General features: G+C 38.0%; 1 long non-coding RNA gene across 2 annotated transcripts in view; it reads left to right on the forward strand.

Moving 5' to 3' along the window:
* Positions 1 to 14655, forward strand: part of LOC148001080 (uncharacterized) — a 63445-nt gene that overhangs the window by 41765 nt on the left and 7025 nt on the right. For both annotated transcript variants that reach the window (XR_015638370.1, XR_015638369.1), the window contains exon 3: positions 10752 to 10872. This is a non-coding gene — a long non-coding RNA (uncharacterized LOC148001080). The remainder of the gene's footprint in view (positions 1 to 10751; positions 10873 to 14655) is intronic.

Below are 14655 nucleotides of genomic sequence, written 5' to 3' on the forward strand. Positions count from 1 at the left end.
ATTTCTAAAAATATAATGTCATATAAAACATCTTACTGTTTAATTGAGACTGTTCTCACATACTAGAGATCATTCATCTTATATTTTGAAGGATACTTATAACCTTATTTCTTTATAAATACTATTATAGTAATAAGGACATAAGATTTCTAAATTGTCTATGCCTAAGGTTTTGCTTCATTTAGAATATTTAATCACATCTCATATAATATAATTTTCTACTACAATTTTTTTTACATTTTTTCTTATAATCTAAAAACTTAGAATAGTATATCGTATCTAATTATATCAAAACTCTACTGTCCATTAAGTCCAGCTTTTGTGGGACGGGGAATAACATAAAAGAAATGTATCAACTAAGAAAAGTATTGTTATTTCTCACCTTAAATTCTTCTCTTGAAGTTTCTGACACTTTTCAAAGAATCTATGAGTCTGAATCTGAACTTTAATTAAACAATTGTGAAATGTGATGCTGTACTTGTAAATATAAGGAAACACGAAATCACTAACTTTAAATGGCAAAATGCCATGTTACGGAATAGAATAAATAACAGCAGATTTTTTTAAAAAAGACATTGCAAATGCAACCTATTTTAGCTTGTTTTCTAGTGCTCTGAGAAACATCATAACCAGAAGCAGTCTAAGGGGAGGAATAGTTAATTTCATCATACAACTTCCAGGTCCTAGTTGGAAGTGTAGGGAAGATCTCAAGGCAGGACAGGCAGTGGAACTGTAGCAAAGGCCAAGAAAGAATGCCTACACCCACTCTGCATTCTTATACTACTCTCTACCACTTGGACAGAAATGGTATAATCCACAGTTTGCTGAGCCCTCACACATCAATCATTAACCAAAAAATTCCAACAGACTTCCTACAAACAGTATCATGGCAATCAATTTTAAAATTGGGATTGCTTTCCCCAGATAAATTCTGGTTTGAATCAAGTTAACAAAAGTATAACCAGGACAAAAACCAGGACACCAAGGATTCTTATGGATATTCAGATAGGAGCTTTTGAATATCTGTTCAGTGATCACTGTGAACATGGGTTACTTTGTAATCCAGGAGATAGCTGAAAAGACTACTAAATGTGTTAACAGTGTAGATTGACACTCAGCAAATAAAGATGTGCTGTGCTACAAATCAAGTTATCAATGATTTGTTAAAATGCTACTTTAATTAACTTTCTAAAAGCTTTACATGTTTGATTATTCTTTCATTTACGTTTGCTATTGTATTGTATAGTTGTTTTACTTTAATGTATACCTAGGCAGCATGTAAACGCTTGGTGCCCAAGATGTTCATTCAGCAGAGGCCTTTTATTCTGGACTGGTAGAGTCAGATGGTTGTCACTTGTCACTTCTGTTTCCGACCCTTAGAAAAGAGCGACGACACAGCGTTCTTCTCAAAGCAGTTTATTCAGGAACCTTACAGCATACAAGCAGGAATCTTTCTTTTCTTTTCTTCTCCTCCCCACTCAGCCCCCGAACACACTCCCTTATATCCTCCCTCAACTCCGTCTCCTCAGTCCAGACTGTATAATCTCAGTTCATACGTCCACGTCACATGGCCTGATCTTGCGTCATGGTGCGCCTGCGCAGCTCTCACAATGGACGTGGCTAGTTGCAGGTGTGTGAGGAAGTCAGGTGCTAGTCATGAGACTTAGCTGCAGTCCCGGGCACCATCTTGGGACTGCTGCCACACCGGCTCCCAACAGTCAGTTGCCATCTGGGTCCTGAGAACTTAACAAGAACTCCTGGATGAATTGAAGACCACCAAACCATTTCTTCTGTCCCATTCTGAAATGTTTTACTAACTGGTTTAAAAATAATTCAACCTAACATTATTTAAATGGATTAAAATATTGAGTTTTGATTCTTCATGGTGACATGTCCTCAAAGACACAAATTTAGTTGAACTGTGAATACAAATATTTAAATTTCTCCTGTCGTGTTTATTGTTTGCTCACAGGCTGTATTTTGCAAACTATTTTTCTTTGCCTGAATGGATTACATCTGTGACAATTCTTACTTCTGTTTCTAGATTCTAACTCACAAATAAATGAATAATTGGAGTTGAAAATAAAATAACACAGTTTAAGCACTGAACTAATTTTTTTTAATAAATAAGAGGGCTCTTACTCTCTTTCTCCTCTCTTGCTCTTTCCTTCTGGCCTCCATTCTCTCAATCCCTTCCCCCACGCCTCTCCATGAGCTCATGGCCCGCCCCCACTCCTCTACTTTTCTCTTCTCTCCTCCTTCTCATCCACATCCTTGTCCTCCTCCTCCTCCTCTTCCTTCTCCTCTCCCTCCCCCATCTCTCTTTCTGCATTTCTCTGCCCCTACTATTCTCTTAACTCCCCTCCCTATACCCTGAATAAACTCTCTTCTATACTAAAAAAAAAAAAAAAAGAAAAACAAAGAAAGAAAAAGAAAAGGATCTGTGTATAAAAGTATTACATGAATCCTTCTGCCACAGGTAAGAACACAAGGTTTTCTATAACTATGTAAATCCTCACTTTTCTTCCTTCTGTGTGTCCAGCAAAATTAATAACACTTAATTCACTTTGAAAGGAGATTTCAATAGGGGATCATGCCTCAGTCAACTAAAATGACACATTATTTACATGTTTGTTGAGCACCCTTGAGTCCAAATGTGCATCACTTTAGAAGGGTAAGCCTAAGCCTATGTAAAAGCATTATGTAATATAGATAATAGATGGATAGATAGATAGATGACACATAGATAGTTAGATGATAGATAGATAGATAGATAGATAGATAGATAGATAGATAGATAGATAGGACGGTAGATAGGTGTGTGTGTGTATGTGTGTGTGTGTGTGTGTAGTGTGTAAGTATATGTATGTGCATATCCCTTTTTGTACTTAACTTGCTGTTTCAAACCAATGTCACTAAGGTTGCATGTTGCTAGTCACTTATACTCTCAATTAAAAGTGATTTGCATGTACAGCTTTATTTGGTTTCTAATCCTTTTTTAATATAGTAATATTTTATCTGATAATAAATAGAATACTTTGACTAAAAATAATAGCTTGTACATACATTAATTACATCCACAAGTTTAGATGAAGATGGACAGCCTTGGTTTCTAATGCCATTTCTCACCCTAGGACAAAGCACCAAGAAACAACACCATACAGGAAATATAGTACTAGACCTTTTCTTCTGTTTGTAGAGAAAGGGGTCCTTTCTGATATCTAAAAATATTTTCTAAGGGGTAAACTCTCAGCCTAGGACATAACCTACCAACACTTGAATAGTAGTAAACAATTGGTCAGCATTCTGTTTATGCTGAGGTGGGGCCGCCCAAACCTTAATCAGTTCCTGATTACTGACACGTGAAATAAATAAAGCACACATGTTGAAGGCCAAGGTATTTTGTAACTATATTAGGTCAGTTACTCTTAAATTACAGATTTGCAGCAGGAAAGCCTCTCTTTGCTTTGCTCACTTAGTTTTCATTCATCTGTCCTACAATTAACGAACAATACCAAATATATTTTATTCATCTATCATTATTTTTTATAAGAAGTAATCAATAGTGTTACAATTAGTAGAAAATGAAGATGAAATATCCTGACAATTTAAGTGAGGTCATCAATTGTAACAATCATAAAACTACATAGGTAAATTTAGACATAAAATTATATGGAAAAATAGAAAGGGGTTGGGGATTTAGCTCAGTGGTAGAGTGCTTGCCTAGAAAGCGCAAGGCCCTGGGTTCCGTCCTCATCTCTGAAAAAAAAAATAGAAAGGCTATAGTTTAACAGTATTTTTTCTTTTTTTATGGGATAGTTTTTTATTTAGATTTCAAATGTTATGCCCTGCCTGGTTTCCCATCCATAATCCTCCTATCCTATCCCCTCTCACCCTGCTTCAATTTGAGAGTTCAACCACCCACCCCTTCCCTGCTACATGCCCTGACATTCCCCTACACTGGTCCATTGAGATTTGGCAGGATCAAGGGCTTCTCCTTCCACTGATGCTTAACAAGGCCATGCTCTGCTACATATAAAGCTGAAGCCATGGGTCTCTCCATGTGAACTGTCGGGTGGTGGTTTAGTCCCTGAAAGCTCTGCTTGGTTGGTATAGTTGTCCTTATGGGGTTGCAAACCCGTTTAGCTCCTTCAATCCTTTCTCTAAGTCTACATTGAGGATCCTGTTCTCAGTTCTAGGATGGGCTGCAAGATTTCACCTCTGTATTTGTCATGCTCTGGCAGATCCTCTCAGGAGACAGCAATATCAGGCTCATGTCAGCATGTACTTCATGGAATCAGCAGTATTGTCTCGGTTTGGTGTCTGTATATGGGCTGGATCCCCAGGTGGGGCAGGCTCTAGATAGCCTTTCCTTTAGACTCTGCTCCAAACTTCGCCTCCATATCCCCTCCTATGAATGTTTTTGTTCCCCCTTCTAAGAAAAACTGAAGCATCCACATGTTGGTCATTTTTCTCCTTGAGCTTAATTTCGTCCGTGGATTGTATCTTGGGTGATCTGAGATTTTGGATTAATATCCACTTATTAGGAGTGTTCACCCCTTCCCTGCTACATGCCCTGACATTTCTCTACACTGGGGCATTGAGACTTGGCAGGATCAAGGGCTTCTTCTTCCATTGATGCTTAACAAGGCCATGCTCTGTTACATATAAAGCTGAAGCCATGGATTACATTGATTTATTTCTCTATATTGAACCATCCCTTGATCATGATACCTAAACCACACAAATACCCTACAAAGAAAGAGAACTTCACCAGAATATAGCAAATACATAGGCGAATTCCAGCAGCAAACCACTGAACTGAGAACGGGACCCCCGTTGAAGGAATCTTAGAAAGGACTGAAAGAGCTTGAAGGGGCTTGAGACCCCATATGAACAACAATGCCAACCAACCAGAGCTTCCAGGACTAAGCCACTACCCAAAGACTATACATGGACTGACCGTGGACTCTGACCTCATAGGTAGCAATGAATATCCTAGTAAGAGCACCAGTGGAAGGGAAGGGGAAGCCATTGGTCCTGCCAAGACTGAACCCCCAGTGAAAGTGATTGTTGGGGGTGAAGGTGGTAATGGGGGGAGGATGGGGAGGGGAAGCCCATATAGAAGGGGAGAGGGAGGCGCTAGGGGGATGTTGGCCCGGAAACCGGGAAGGGGAATAACAATCGAAATGTAAATAAGAAGTACTCAAGTTAATAAAGATGGAAAAAGTAAATAAATAAATAAATAAATAAATAAATAAATAAATAAATAAGAAAAGAATTAGACATAGGATTGAAACAAACAAACAAAAAACTGGGAAAGAATCGCTCGATCTTCTCTTGTGAGAATGTGCCTGTTACAGACTCGTGGTCATAGAAAATAAAACAGTTTCAGCCTGCTTGAAAAAAAGAAAGAAAGAAAGAAAGAAAGAAAGAAAGAAAGAAAGAAAGAAAGAAAGAACGAACTTCAGACCAATTTCCCTTATGAATACCAATGCAAATATAATCAAGAAAATTCTCACAAACTGAATCCAAGAACACATCAAAATGATCTTTCGACATGATCAAGTAGGCCTCATCCCAGTGATGCAAGCATTGTTCATATATGGAAATCCATCACCACTAAAATCAGGGATGAGACAAGGCTGCCCACTCTCTCCCTATCTAGGGAGAGAAATACCCCCTCTTTTATAATGATCCTTAAGCTCTTGGAGGATGGAAAGTCCCACTTAAGGTTAATTTTCTTCTTATCTACACCTTGATCAGTTATGGGTCCCTGTTTCTCACCTATAACTGGAAAAAATATGTTTTTCTGATTGTGGTTCAGAGCAGCAATGCTACTGTCTTAGTTGTGGTTCTGTAGGGTCATAAAACTTATGGAATCTCTCTCTCTCTCTCTCTCTGTAGGTGTGTGTGTGTGTGTGTGTGTGTGTGTGTGTGTGTGTGTGTGTCTGTCTGTCTGTCTCTATCTATCTATCTATCTATCTATCTATCTATCTATCTATCTATCTATCAATTACTTATAGTTTATAGTCTGCCTGACCCAACAATGTGTAGGTGTGAATGAAAAGTCCAAGAATCTAGTACTTGGTCAGTCCCACAAGGCTAGTTATTTGAGCCAGTCTTCTGTAGAAGTAGGTTCCAACCGATGTGCTGTCAAATAAGTGCCTTCAGTCTAAGAAGAGTGAATCTTCCTTCTGCTAATGTCTTTATATAGTTCTCCAGCAGAATGTGTGGCTCAGATTTAAGATCTACCATGCCTGGATGTAAAACTTGCTTTGTTCCAGACTGATCTTAAGCTCAGCGATCTGCTTGTCTTCTGGCATTTGCTACCTTGCCTCGGTCTAAGATTTTCATGGTTACTATGTGTCAAGAGCTCCATGCCAAGATCCAGTTCAAAAGCCTGTCATGCTTCTCAGGGGCATAAAGATAAGTCTTTAGGAGTGAACTAATCATGATATCCATTTAGCAGAATAATAGCAATAGGCTTTTGCCTAAAACCTAGAGCCTGTCTAATTTTGGTTCATGGTCCTCATAACAATGTGTGATATGGCTATCATCTCGTGAAATAGGACTTGATTCAACAATGTCTGTTTGCTTCAAAGACATACTGCCAGTAGCGTACTTTTTAACACATCTTGCCGACATAGTCATGAATGTATCTTCCTTGCTCATAGCTAATTAAGACTGATGATTCTTCCTCTAGTAATGGGCATAGCACCTTTCAGCTCTACAAAAGCTAGACAGGAGGAATGAAGTTTCCATGTCAGTACCAGTTTGATTTCTTTATGTTCTTGATTCAAACCTGTGATTTTTTTTCAATGATAGGTCCTTTTCAATAAAATCTGGAGGGTAATAAATAGCATTGGCAATAGCCTTTAATGCTGGACTTACTCGACTTCACTGGTCAACAACTCCAAAAGAGACAACTCATTCTCTTCACTGTACTTTATACTATTATCCTACTTTTATCTAGCAGTACTGTTATGACCTGGTTATAAAAAATGCCATTTAAAATGGTTTTTGTACTCATGGTGCTTACCCATATCAGTTCTCCTGCCCTCCATTGTGCTCCTCCAAGAACATGATAGTTTGAGCAGTTCTTGAAAGGAAGGGAGCCATGTAAGTATAATTGAAAGGAGAAACTGAAAAATTATCTTTGACAACCAAAAATCTTTGATTTTCAATGCTGTCATAATTCTGTCCTTTTGGGATCTCAGTAATAATACAGTTGAAAGAAAGCCTTCTTTAACCAAAAGTTTGCTTTAAAAATAAAATCTCACGTAGACTAAAGATCAATGTTGTAGAGACTGGTCATCTATGTGATGCCTTTGAAATTTCCCAGAGCACTAACAGGGGAAGATCTGTCTTATATCTTTGGAAATTTATATCAAACAGATCAGTGGGCATATTGTTAGCAGATTTTGTGTAAATTAATGACAATGACACTTAATTTTATGCCAGAAATAATTTTTAACTTGACATAGTGTTTATGATAATCATGAAGTTGTTCGATTTTTAATTAATGCTATTAGTTCTAGCTAATCTGCAGAGACATTACTATTTCATGCATTTCTCTAAGAATGAATAATTTTCATTGACATTCTAGAAAAATCCACTCTTCATTTCTTGACACCTGGTGAAGTTGAATGCTGTGGTAACATAGAATCTAACTCATTGCCCTTTAACCCCAACCTGCAGGTAGCCCCTTGTTTAGTTTCTGTGTCCAGTGGCCATTTGTTTTCTCACTGTGGCTGAAAAAAGGCTTACCAATTAGTGTCAATCGCAGAAGTATATTGCAAATGTGGGCACCTAACCAGGAAGAAAAGTACAAAGACTATTAGCACATTTACATGAAAACAAAAACTACACAAACTTGTCATTAACAAATTTATAAAAATATATAATCTAATATTCCAAGATCTATAAAATTACATCACTAGCAGTTTGAAAATCAAAATAATATATGGCCAATGTCTATTTTCTTTTGTTGAATCTGTGAAGTGGTTGGAATCTTTGTTTCACCATTTCCAAAATTATACCCTGTTCCTTGGTGACTAACACATTGAGAAAATCACGAAATAAAAGACAGAATTCTGCACTGAGGAGTGGCCCAGTTGTTATGAGCACTGACTGCACTTCCGGAGGTCCTGAGTTCAATTCCTAGCAATGACATGGTGACTCACAACCACATATAATGGGGCCAGATACCCTCTTCTAGTGTGACTGAACACAGAGACACACATAAATAATATAAATAAACCAATAAACCTTTAAAACAAAAGAAAGAATTCTTTCTGTAACCTTTCATATAATTTTCCTATATACTTGGAAAATTACACTGGAGGTATTCTACATAGTACAAGTGAAAGTTACACTTTACCCTTAATCTAATGGGAGATCATCCTTTTTTCAAGACATGTAGGTAATATATAATTAAATATTTTCCTTTGGTCTCTATATCTCTTTTTCTATTTAGAGTTAATTTGATTAACTGCAAAAAAAAAAAAAAAAAAAAAAAAAGGAACAGTTTTCTTTCTGGCAGACAGCCAGGAACACAGCAGTAGAAACTTTGTTAATAGATTGAACCACTAGTGATACACATAATTGACTCAAAATTAAAGTTGAGCTCTGAAGTCACATAGCTTCTCATGTAAAGAATAAGGACCTTGGACATACTCATGGATTTTAACAATTTTTAATTACAAAAACTTTTTACTAAAATTTTAAGTGGAAAATATTCCTCCTTTTTTGTACAAAGTAGCCTACAAAATATTGAGTCAAGGGAGCATATACATGTGTGCATATATATGCATACACACAAACACGTACACTCTTCCAGGTCGGAGAGAAGAATAGAGAGGCAAGAGAAGGAGGTTGCCTTTTTGGACCATGGGAGCTAGGGATGTAGACATTTTATAGGAGGCCAGAGCTGTCCATTTGAGTTCATCTGCCACTTGAAGGTTTGTTAGTAGCCAGCCATTGAAATGATAACGGGGTCCCCAATGGAGGAGTTAGAGAAAGGACTGAGATAGCTGAGGGGGTTTGCAACCCCATAGGAAGAACAACAATATCAACCAACCAGACACCCCAGAGCTCCCAGGAACTAAACCAATAAAATAGTACATATGGAATAACCCAAGGCTTGAGACGAATATGTAGCAGAGGATATCCTTGTTGGGCATCAGTGGGAGGAGAGGCCCTTGGTCTTGTGAGGGCTAGATGCCCAGTGTAGAATGCCAGGGCAGGGAGATGGGGAGGAAAAGGGTTGGTGTGTGGGTGGCAGAACACCCTCATGGATATAGGGGGTGGAGGGGTGAGATGGGAGCTTCCCACAGGGAAAAATGGAAAGGGGGATAAAATTTGAAATGTCAATAAAAAAATAAATATCCAATAAAAGGAAAGAAAAACTAGGATGCTATGTTCTGCACCTACAATTATGTTACCGGCTCATTCATTTTCTAAAAATTGAATATTTTATTTATATTTCAAATGTTATCTCCTTTCCTGGTTTCCCCTCTGCAACGCCCTGATCCCATTCCACCTCCATGCTTCTATTAGGGTGCTCCCCCACCCACTCACCCACTCCTGTTTCAATGCCCTAGTATTCCTCTACACTGGGGTATCAAGTCTTCATAGGACCAGGGCCTCTCCTCTCATTGATAGCAGATTAGACCCCTTCAGCTTCATGAGTTCTTCACCTAACTCCTTCATTCGAGTCCCTGTGTTCAGTCTGATGGTTGACTTTCAAGCATTCTTACCTGTATTGGTCAGGATCTGACAGAACTTCTCAGGAGATAGCTCAGGCTCCTGTCAGCAAGTACTTCTTGGCATTATTACTAGTATCTGGCTTTGGTGTCTGCATGTGGGATGGATCTGCAGGTGGGACAGGCTCTGAATGGCCTTTCGTTGTCTCTGATCTACTCTTTGTCCCTGCACTTCCTTTAGACAGGAGCAATTCTGAGTTAAAATTTTAGGCACGTGTGGGGTGGCCCCATCCCTCAACTGGGGGTGGAGGGCATGGTTAACCTCTGGATTTGGGCTCTACAGGTTTTCCCTCCCCTTTGTGGGGTATTTCGGCTAATGTCATTCCCTTGGCGTCCAGATGCTTTCCTGGCATCTGGGACTTTTTGGTAGCTTCCCCTAATTCCCCACCCCCCATTGCTACACATCTCTGTTTAATTTCCTGATCCTCTATACATATCTTATATCTCCCCATACCTGAATCTGCCCCCTCTTTTTCTCTTCTCCCACTTTTTTTCCCTCCCAAGTTCCTCCTACCCTCTACTTCCCTTGATTATTTTGTTCCCTCTCCTAAGTAGGACTGAAGCATCTACTCTTTGGTCTTCCTTCCTCTTGAGCTTCATGTGGTCCATGAGTTGTATCATAGGTATTCCAAACTCTGCCTAATATCTACTTATCAGTGAGTACATACCATGCTTGTTCTTTTGTGACTGAGTTACCTCACTTGGGATGATATTTTCTAGATTCATTCATTTGCCTACGAATTTCATGAAGCCATTACTTTTAATAGCTGAATAGTATTCAATTGTGTAAATGTACCATATTTTCTGTATCCATTCCCTTTTTGAAGGATTTCTGTTTTTTCCAGTTTCTGGCTATTATAAATAAGGCTGCTATAAACATAGTAGAGCATGTGTCCTTATTACATGTTGGAACATCTTTTGGATATAGCTAGGTCTTTACCTGTTGATTCTTAACTACGATTGTTTGGTTTTTTCCTTTATAAGGCGACTCAACTGGGTTCCAGAGAGAAAGGTATGACAGAGTGTGGTGTTCAGTCACGGGAATTTGGAAGCTCGTGGCATACATGGTGACAGACAGCAATGGAAAGGGCATCTTCAAAGATAAGTAGTTAAAAACTTGAAAACAATTCCTTTCATTTAACTTTTCAAAAATAATTTTTGTGTGTGGTTCACGGAAGTGCTGGTGTGAATTCCATGCATGTGTAAGTAGAAATCAGAGTTTGATGCTAGTTATCTTCTTGATTTGTTTCTCATCCAATGTATTTTCCTTTTAAAAGATCTATCTATCTATCTATCTATCTATCTATCTATCTATCTATCTATCTATCTATCTATCTATCTATCTAACTATCAATCATTTATCTATCTATCATCTCTCTATATATTTTTACATTATAAAATTTATTTTATTTCTGTGTGTTTTTTATGTATTTGAATGACTGTCATTGTGAAGGGCTTGTGCATGCCTTTCTGAGGAAAGGAAGGTGACATTGGATCATGGAGAGCTTAAGTTACAGGTACTTATAGAATGACTGGCTTCTTAGGTGAGTGCTGAGATTTCAATACTGTCCTCATCGTTACATAGCACATGCTATCTGCCAACATATGTCTCCTCAGCCTCCACTTTCCTTTTCTTTTTTTTTAAATTATTTTTTATTAACTTGTTTCCCTGCGGTCTAACTTCTTGAGTTCTTTGTATATTTCGGATATAAGGCCTCTATTTGTTGTAGGATTGGTAAAGATCTTTTCCCAATCTGTTGGTTGCCGTTTTGTCCTAACCACAGTGTCCTTTGCCTTACAGAAGCTTTGCAGTTTTATGAGATCCCATTTGTCGATTCTTGATCTTAGAGCATAAGCCATTGGTGTTTTGTTCAGGAAATTTTTTCCAGTGCCCATGTGTTCCAGATGCTTCCCTAGTTTTTCTTCTATTAGTTTGAGTGTGTCTGGTTTGATGTGGAGGTCCTTGATCCACTTGGACTTAAGCTTTGTACAGGGTGATAGTCATGGATCGATCTGCATTTTTCTACATGTTGACCTCCAGTTGAACCAGCACCATTTGCTGAAAATGCTATCTTTTTTCCATTGGATGGTTTTGGATCCGTAGTCAAAAATCAAGTGACCTTAGGTGTGTGGGTTCATTTCTGGGTCTTCAATTCTATTCCATCGGTCTATCTGTCTGTCTCTATACCAATACCATGCAGTTTTTATCACTATTGCTCTGTAATACTGCTTGAGTTCAGGGATAGTCATTCCCGCTGAAGTCCTTTTATTGTTGAGGATAGTTTTAGCTATCCTGGGTTTTTTGTTATTCCAGATGAATTTGCAAATTGTTCTGTCTAACTCGTTGAAGAATTGGATTGGCATTTTGATGGGGATTGCATTGAATCTATAGATCACTTTTGGTAAAATGGCCATTTTTACTATATTAATCCTGCCAATCCATGAGCATGGGAGATCTTTCCATCTTCTGAGGTCTTCTTCAATTTCTTTCGTCAGTGTCTTGTAGTTCTTATTGTAAAGATCTTTTACTTGCTTGGTTAAAGTCACACCGAGGTACTTTATATTATTTGGGTCTATTATGAAGGGTGTCGTTTCCCTAATTTCTTTCTCGGCTTGTTTCTCTTTTGTGTAGAGGAAGGCTACTGATTTATTTGAGTTAATTTTATACCCAGCCACTTTGTTGAAGTTCTTTATCAGCTTTAGTAGCTCTGGTGGAACTTTTAGGATCACTTAAATATACTATCATATCATCTGCAAATAGTGATATTTTGACTTCTTTTCCGATCTGTATCCCATTGACATCCTTTTGTTGTCTGATTGCTCTGGCTAGAACTTCAAGAACTATATTGAATAAGTAGGGAGAGAGTGGGCAGCCTTGTCTAGTCCCTGATTTTAGTGGGATTGCTTCAAGTTTCTCTCCATTTAGTTTAATGTTAGCAACTGGTTTGCTGTATATGGCTTTTACTATGTTTAGGTATGGGTCTTGAATTCCTATTCTTTCCAGGACTTTTATCATGAAGGGGTGTTGAATTTTGTCAAATGCTTTCTCAGCATCTAATGAAATGATCATGTGGTTTTGTTCTTTTTGTTTGTTTATATAATGGATCACGTTGATGGTTTTCCATATATTAAACCATCCCTGCATGCCTGGGATGAAGCCTTCTTGATCATGGTGGATGATTGTTTTGATGTGCACTTGGATTCGGTTGGCCAGAATGTTATTGAGTATTTTTGCGTCGATATTCATAAGGGAAATTGGTCTGAAGTTCTCTTTCTTTGTTGGGTCTTTGTGTGGTTTAGGTATAAGAGTAATTGTGGCTTCATAGAAGGAATTCGGTAGTGCTCCATCTGTTTCAATTTTGTGGAATAGTTTGGATAATATTGGTATGAGGTCTTCTATGAAGGTCTGATAGAATTCTGCACTAAACCCGTCTGGACCTGGGCTCTTTTTGGTTGGGAGACCTTTAATGACTGCTTCTATTTCCTTAGGAGTTATGGGGTTGTTTAACTGGTTTATCTGTTCCTGATTTAACTTCGGTACCTGGTATCTGTCTAGGAAATTGTCCATTTCCTGCAGATTTTCAAGTTTTCTTGAATAGAGGCTTTTATAGTAAGATCTGATGATTTTTTGAATTTCCTCTGAATCTGTAGTTATGTCTCCCTTTTCATTTCTGATTTTGTTAATTTGGACATACTCTCTGTGTCCTCTCGTTAGTCTGGCTAAGCGTTTATCTATCTTGTTGATTTTCTCAAAGTACCAACTTTTGGTTCTGTTGATTCTTTCTATGGTCCTTTTTGTTTCTACTTGGTTGATTTCAGCTCTGAGTTTGATTATTTCCTGCCTTCTACTCCTCCTGGGTGTATTTGCTTCTTTTTGTTCTATAGCTTTTAGGTGTGCTGTCAAGCTGCTGACATATGCTCTTTCCTGTTTCTTTCTGCAGGCACTCAGCGCTATGAGTTTTCCTCTTAGCACAGCTTTCATTGTGTCCCATAAGTTTGGGTACATTGTATCATCATTTTCATTAAATTCTAAAAAGTTTTTAATTTCTTTCTTTATTTCTTCCTTGACCAGGTTATCATTGAGTAGAGCATCGTTCAATTTCCATGTATATGTGGGCCTTCTTCCCTTATTGTTATTGAAGACCAGTTTTAGGCCGTGGTGGTCTGATAGCACGCATGGGATTATTTCTATCTTTCTGTACCTGTTGAGGCCAATTTTTTGACCAATTACATGGTCAATTTTGGAGAAAGTACCATGAGGAGCTGAGAAGAAGGTATATCCTTTTGCTTTAGGAGAGAATGTTCTATAAATATCCTTTAAGTCCATTTGGCTCATGACTTCTCTTAGTCTGTCTACGTCTCTGTTTAATTTCTGTTTGCATGATCTGTCCATTGATGAGAGTGGCGTGTTGTAATCTCCTACTATTATTGTGTGAGGTGCAATGTGTGTTTTGAGCTTTAGTAAGGTTTCTTTTACGTATGTAGGTGCCCTTGTATTTGGGGCATATATATTTAGGATTGAGAGTTCATCTTGGTGGATTTTTCCTTTGATGAATATGAAGTTTCCTTCCTGATCTTTTTTGATGACTTTTAGTTGAAAATTGATTTTATTTGATATTAGAAATGCTACTCCAGCTTGCTTCTTCTGACCATTTGCTTGGAAAGTTGTTTTCCAGCCTTTCACTCTGAGGTAGTGTTTGTCTTTGTCTCTGAGGTGTGTTTCCTGTATGCAGCAGAATGCAGGGTCCTCCTTGTGTATCCAGTTTGTTAATCTATGTCTTTTTATTGGGGAGTTGAGGCCATTGATGTTGAGAGATATTAAGGAATAGTGATTATTGCTTCCTGTTATATTCATATTTGGATGTGAGGTTATGTTTGTGTGCTTTTC

Source organism: Rattus norvegicus, chromosome 15, assembly GCF_021556685.1.
Source record: "Rattus norvegicus strain SHRSP/BbbUtx chromosome 15, alternate assembly SHRSP_T2T, whole genome shotgun sequence".
In the NCBI taxonomy this organism is placed as follows: Eukaryota; Metazoa; Chordata; class Mammalia; order Rodentia; family Muridae; genus Rattus; species Rattus norvegicus.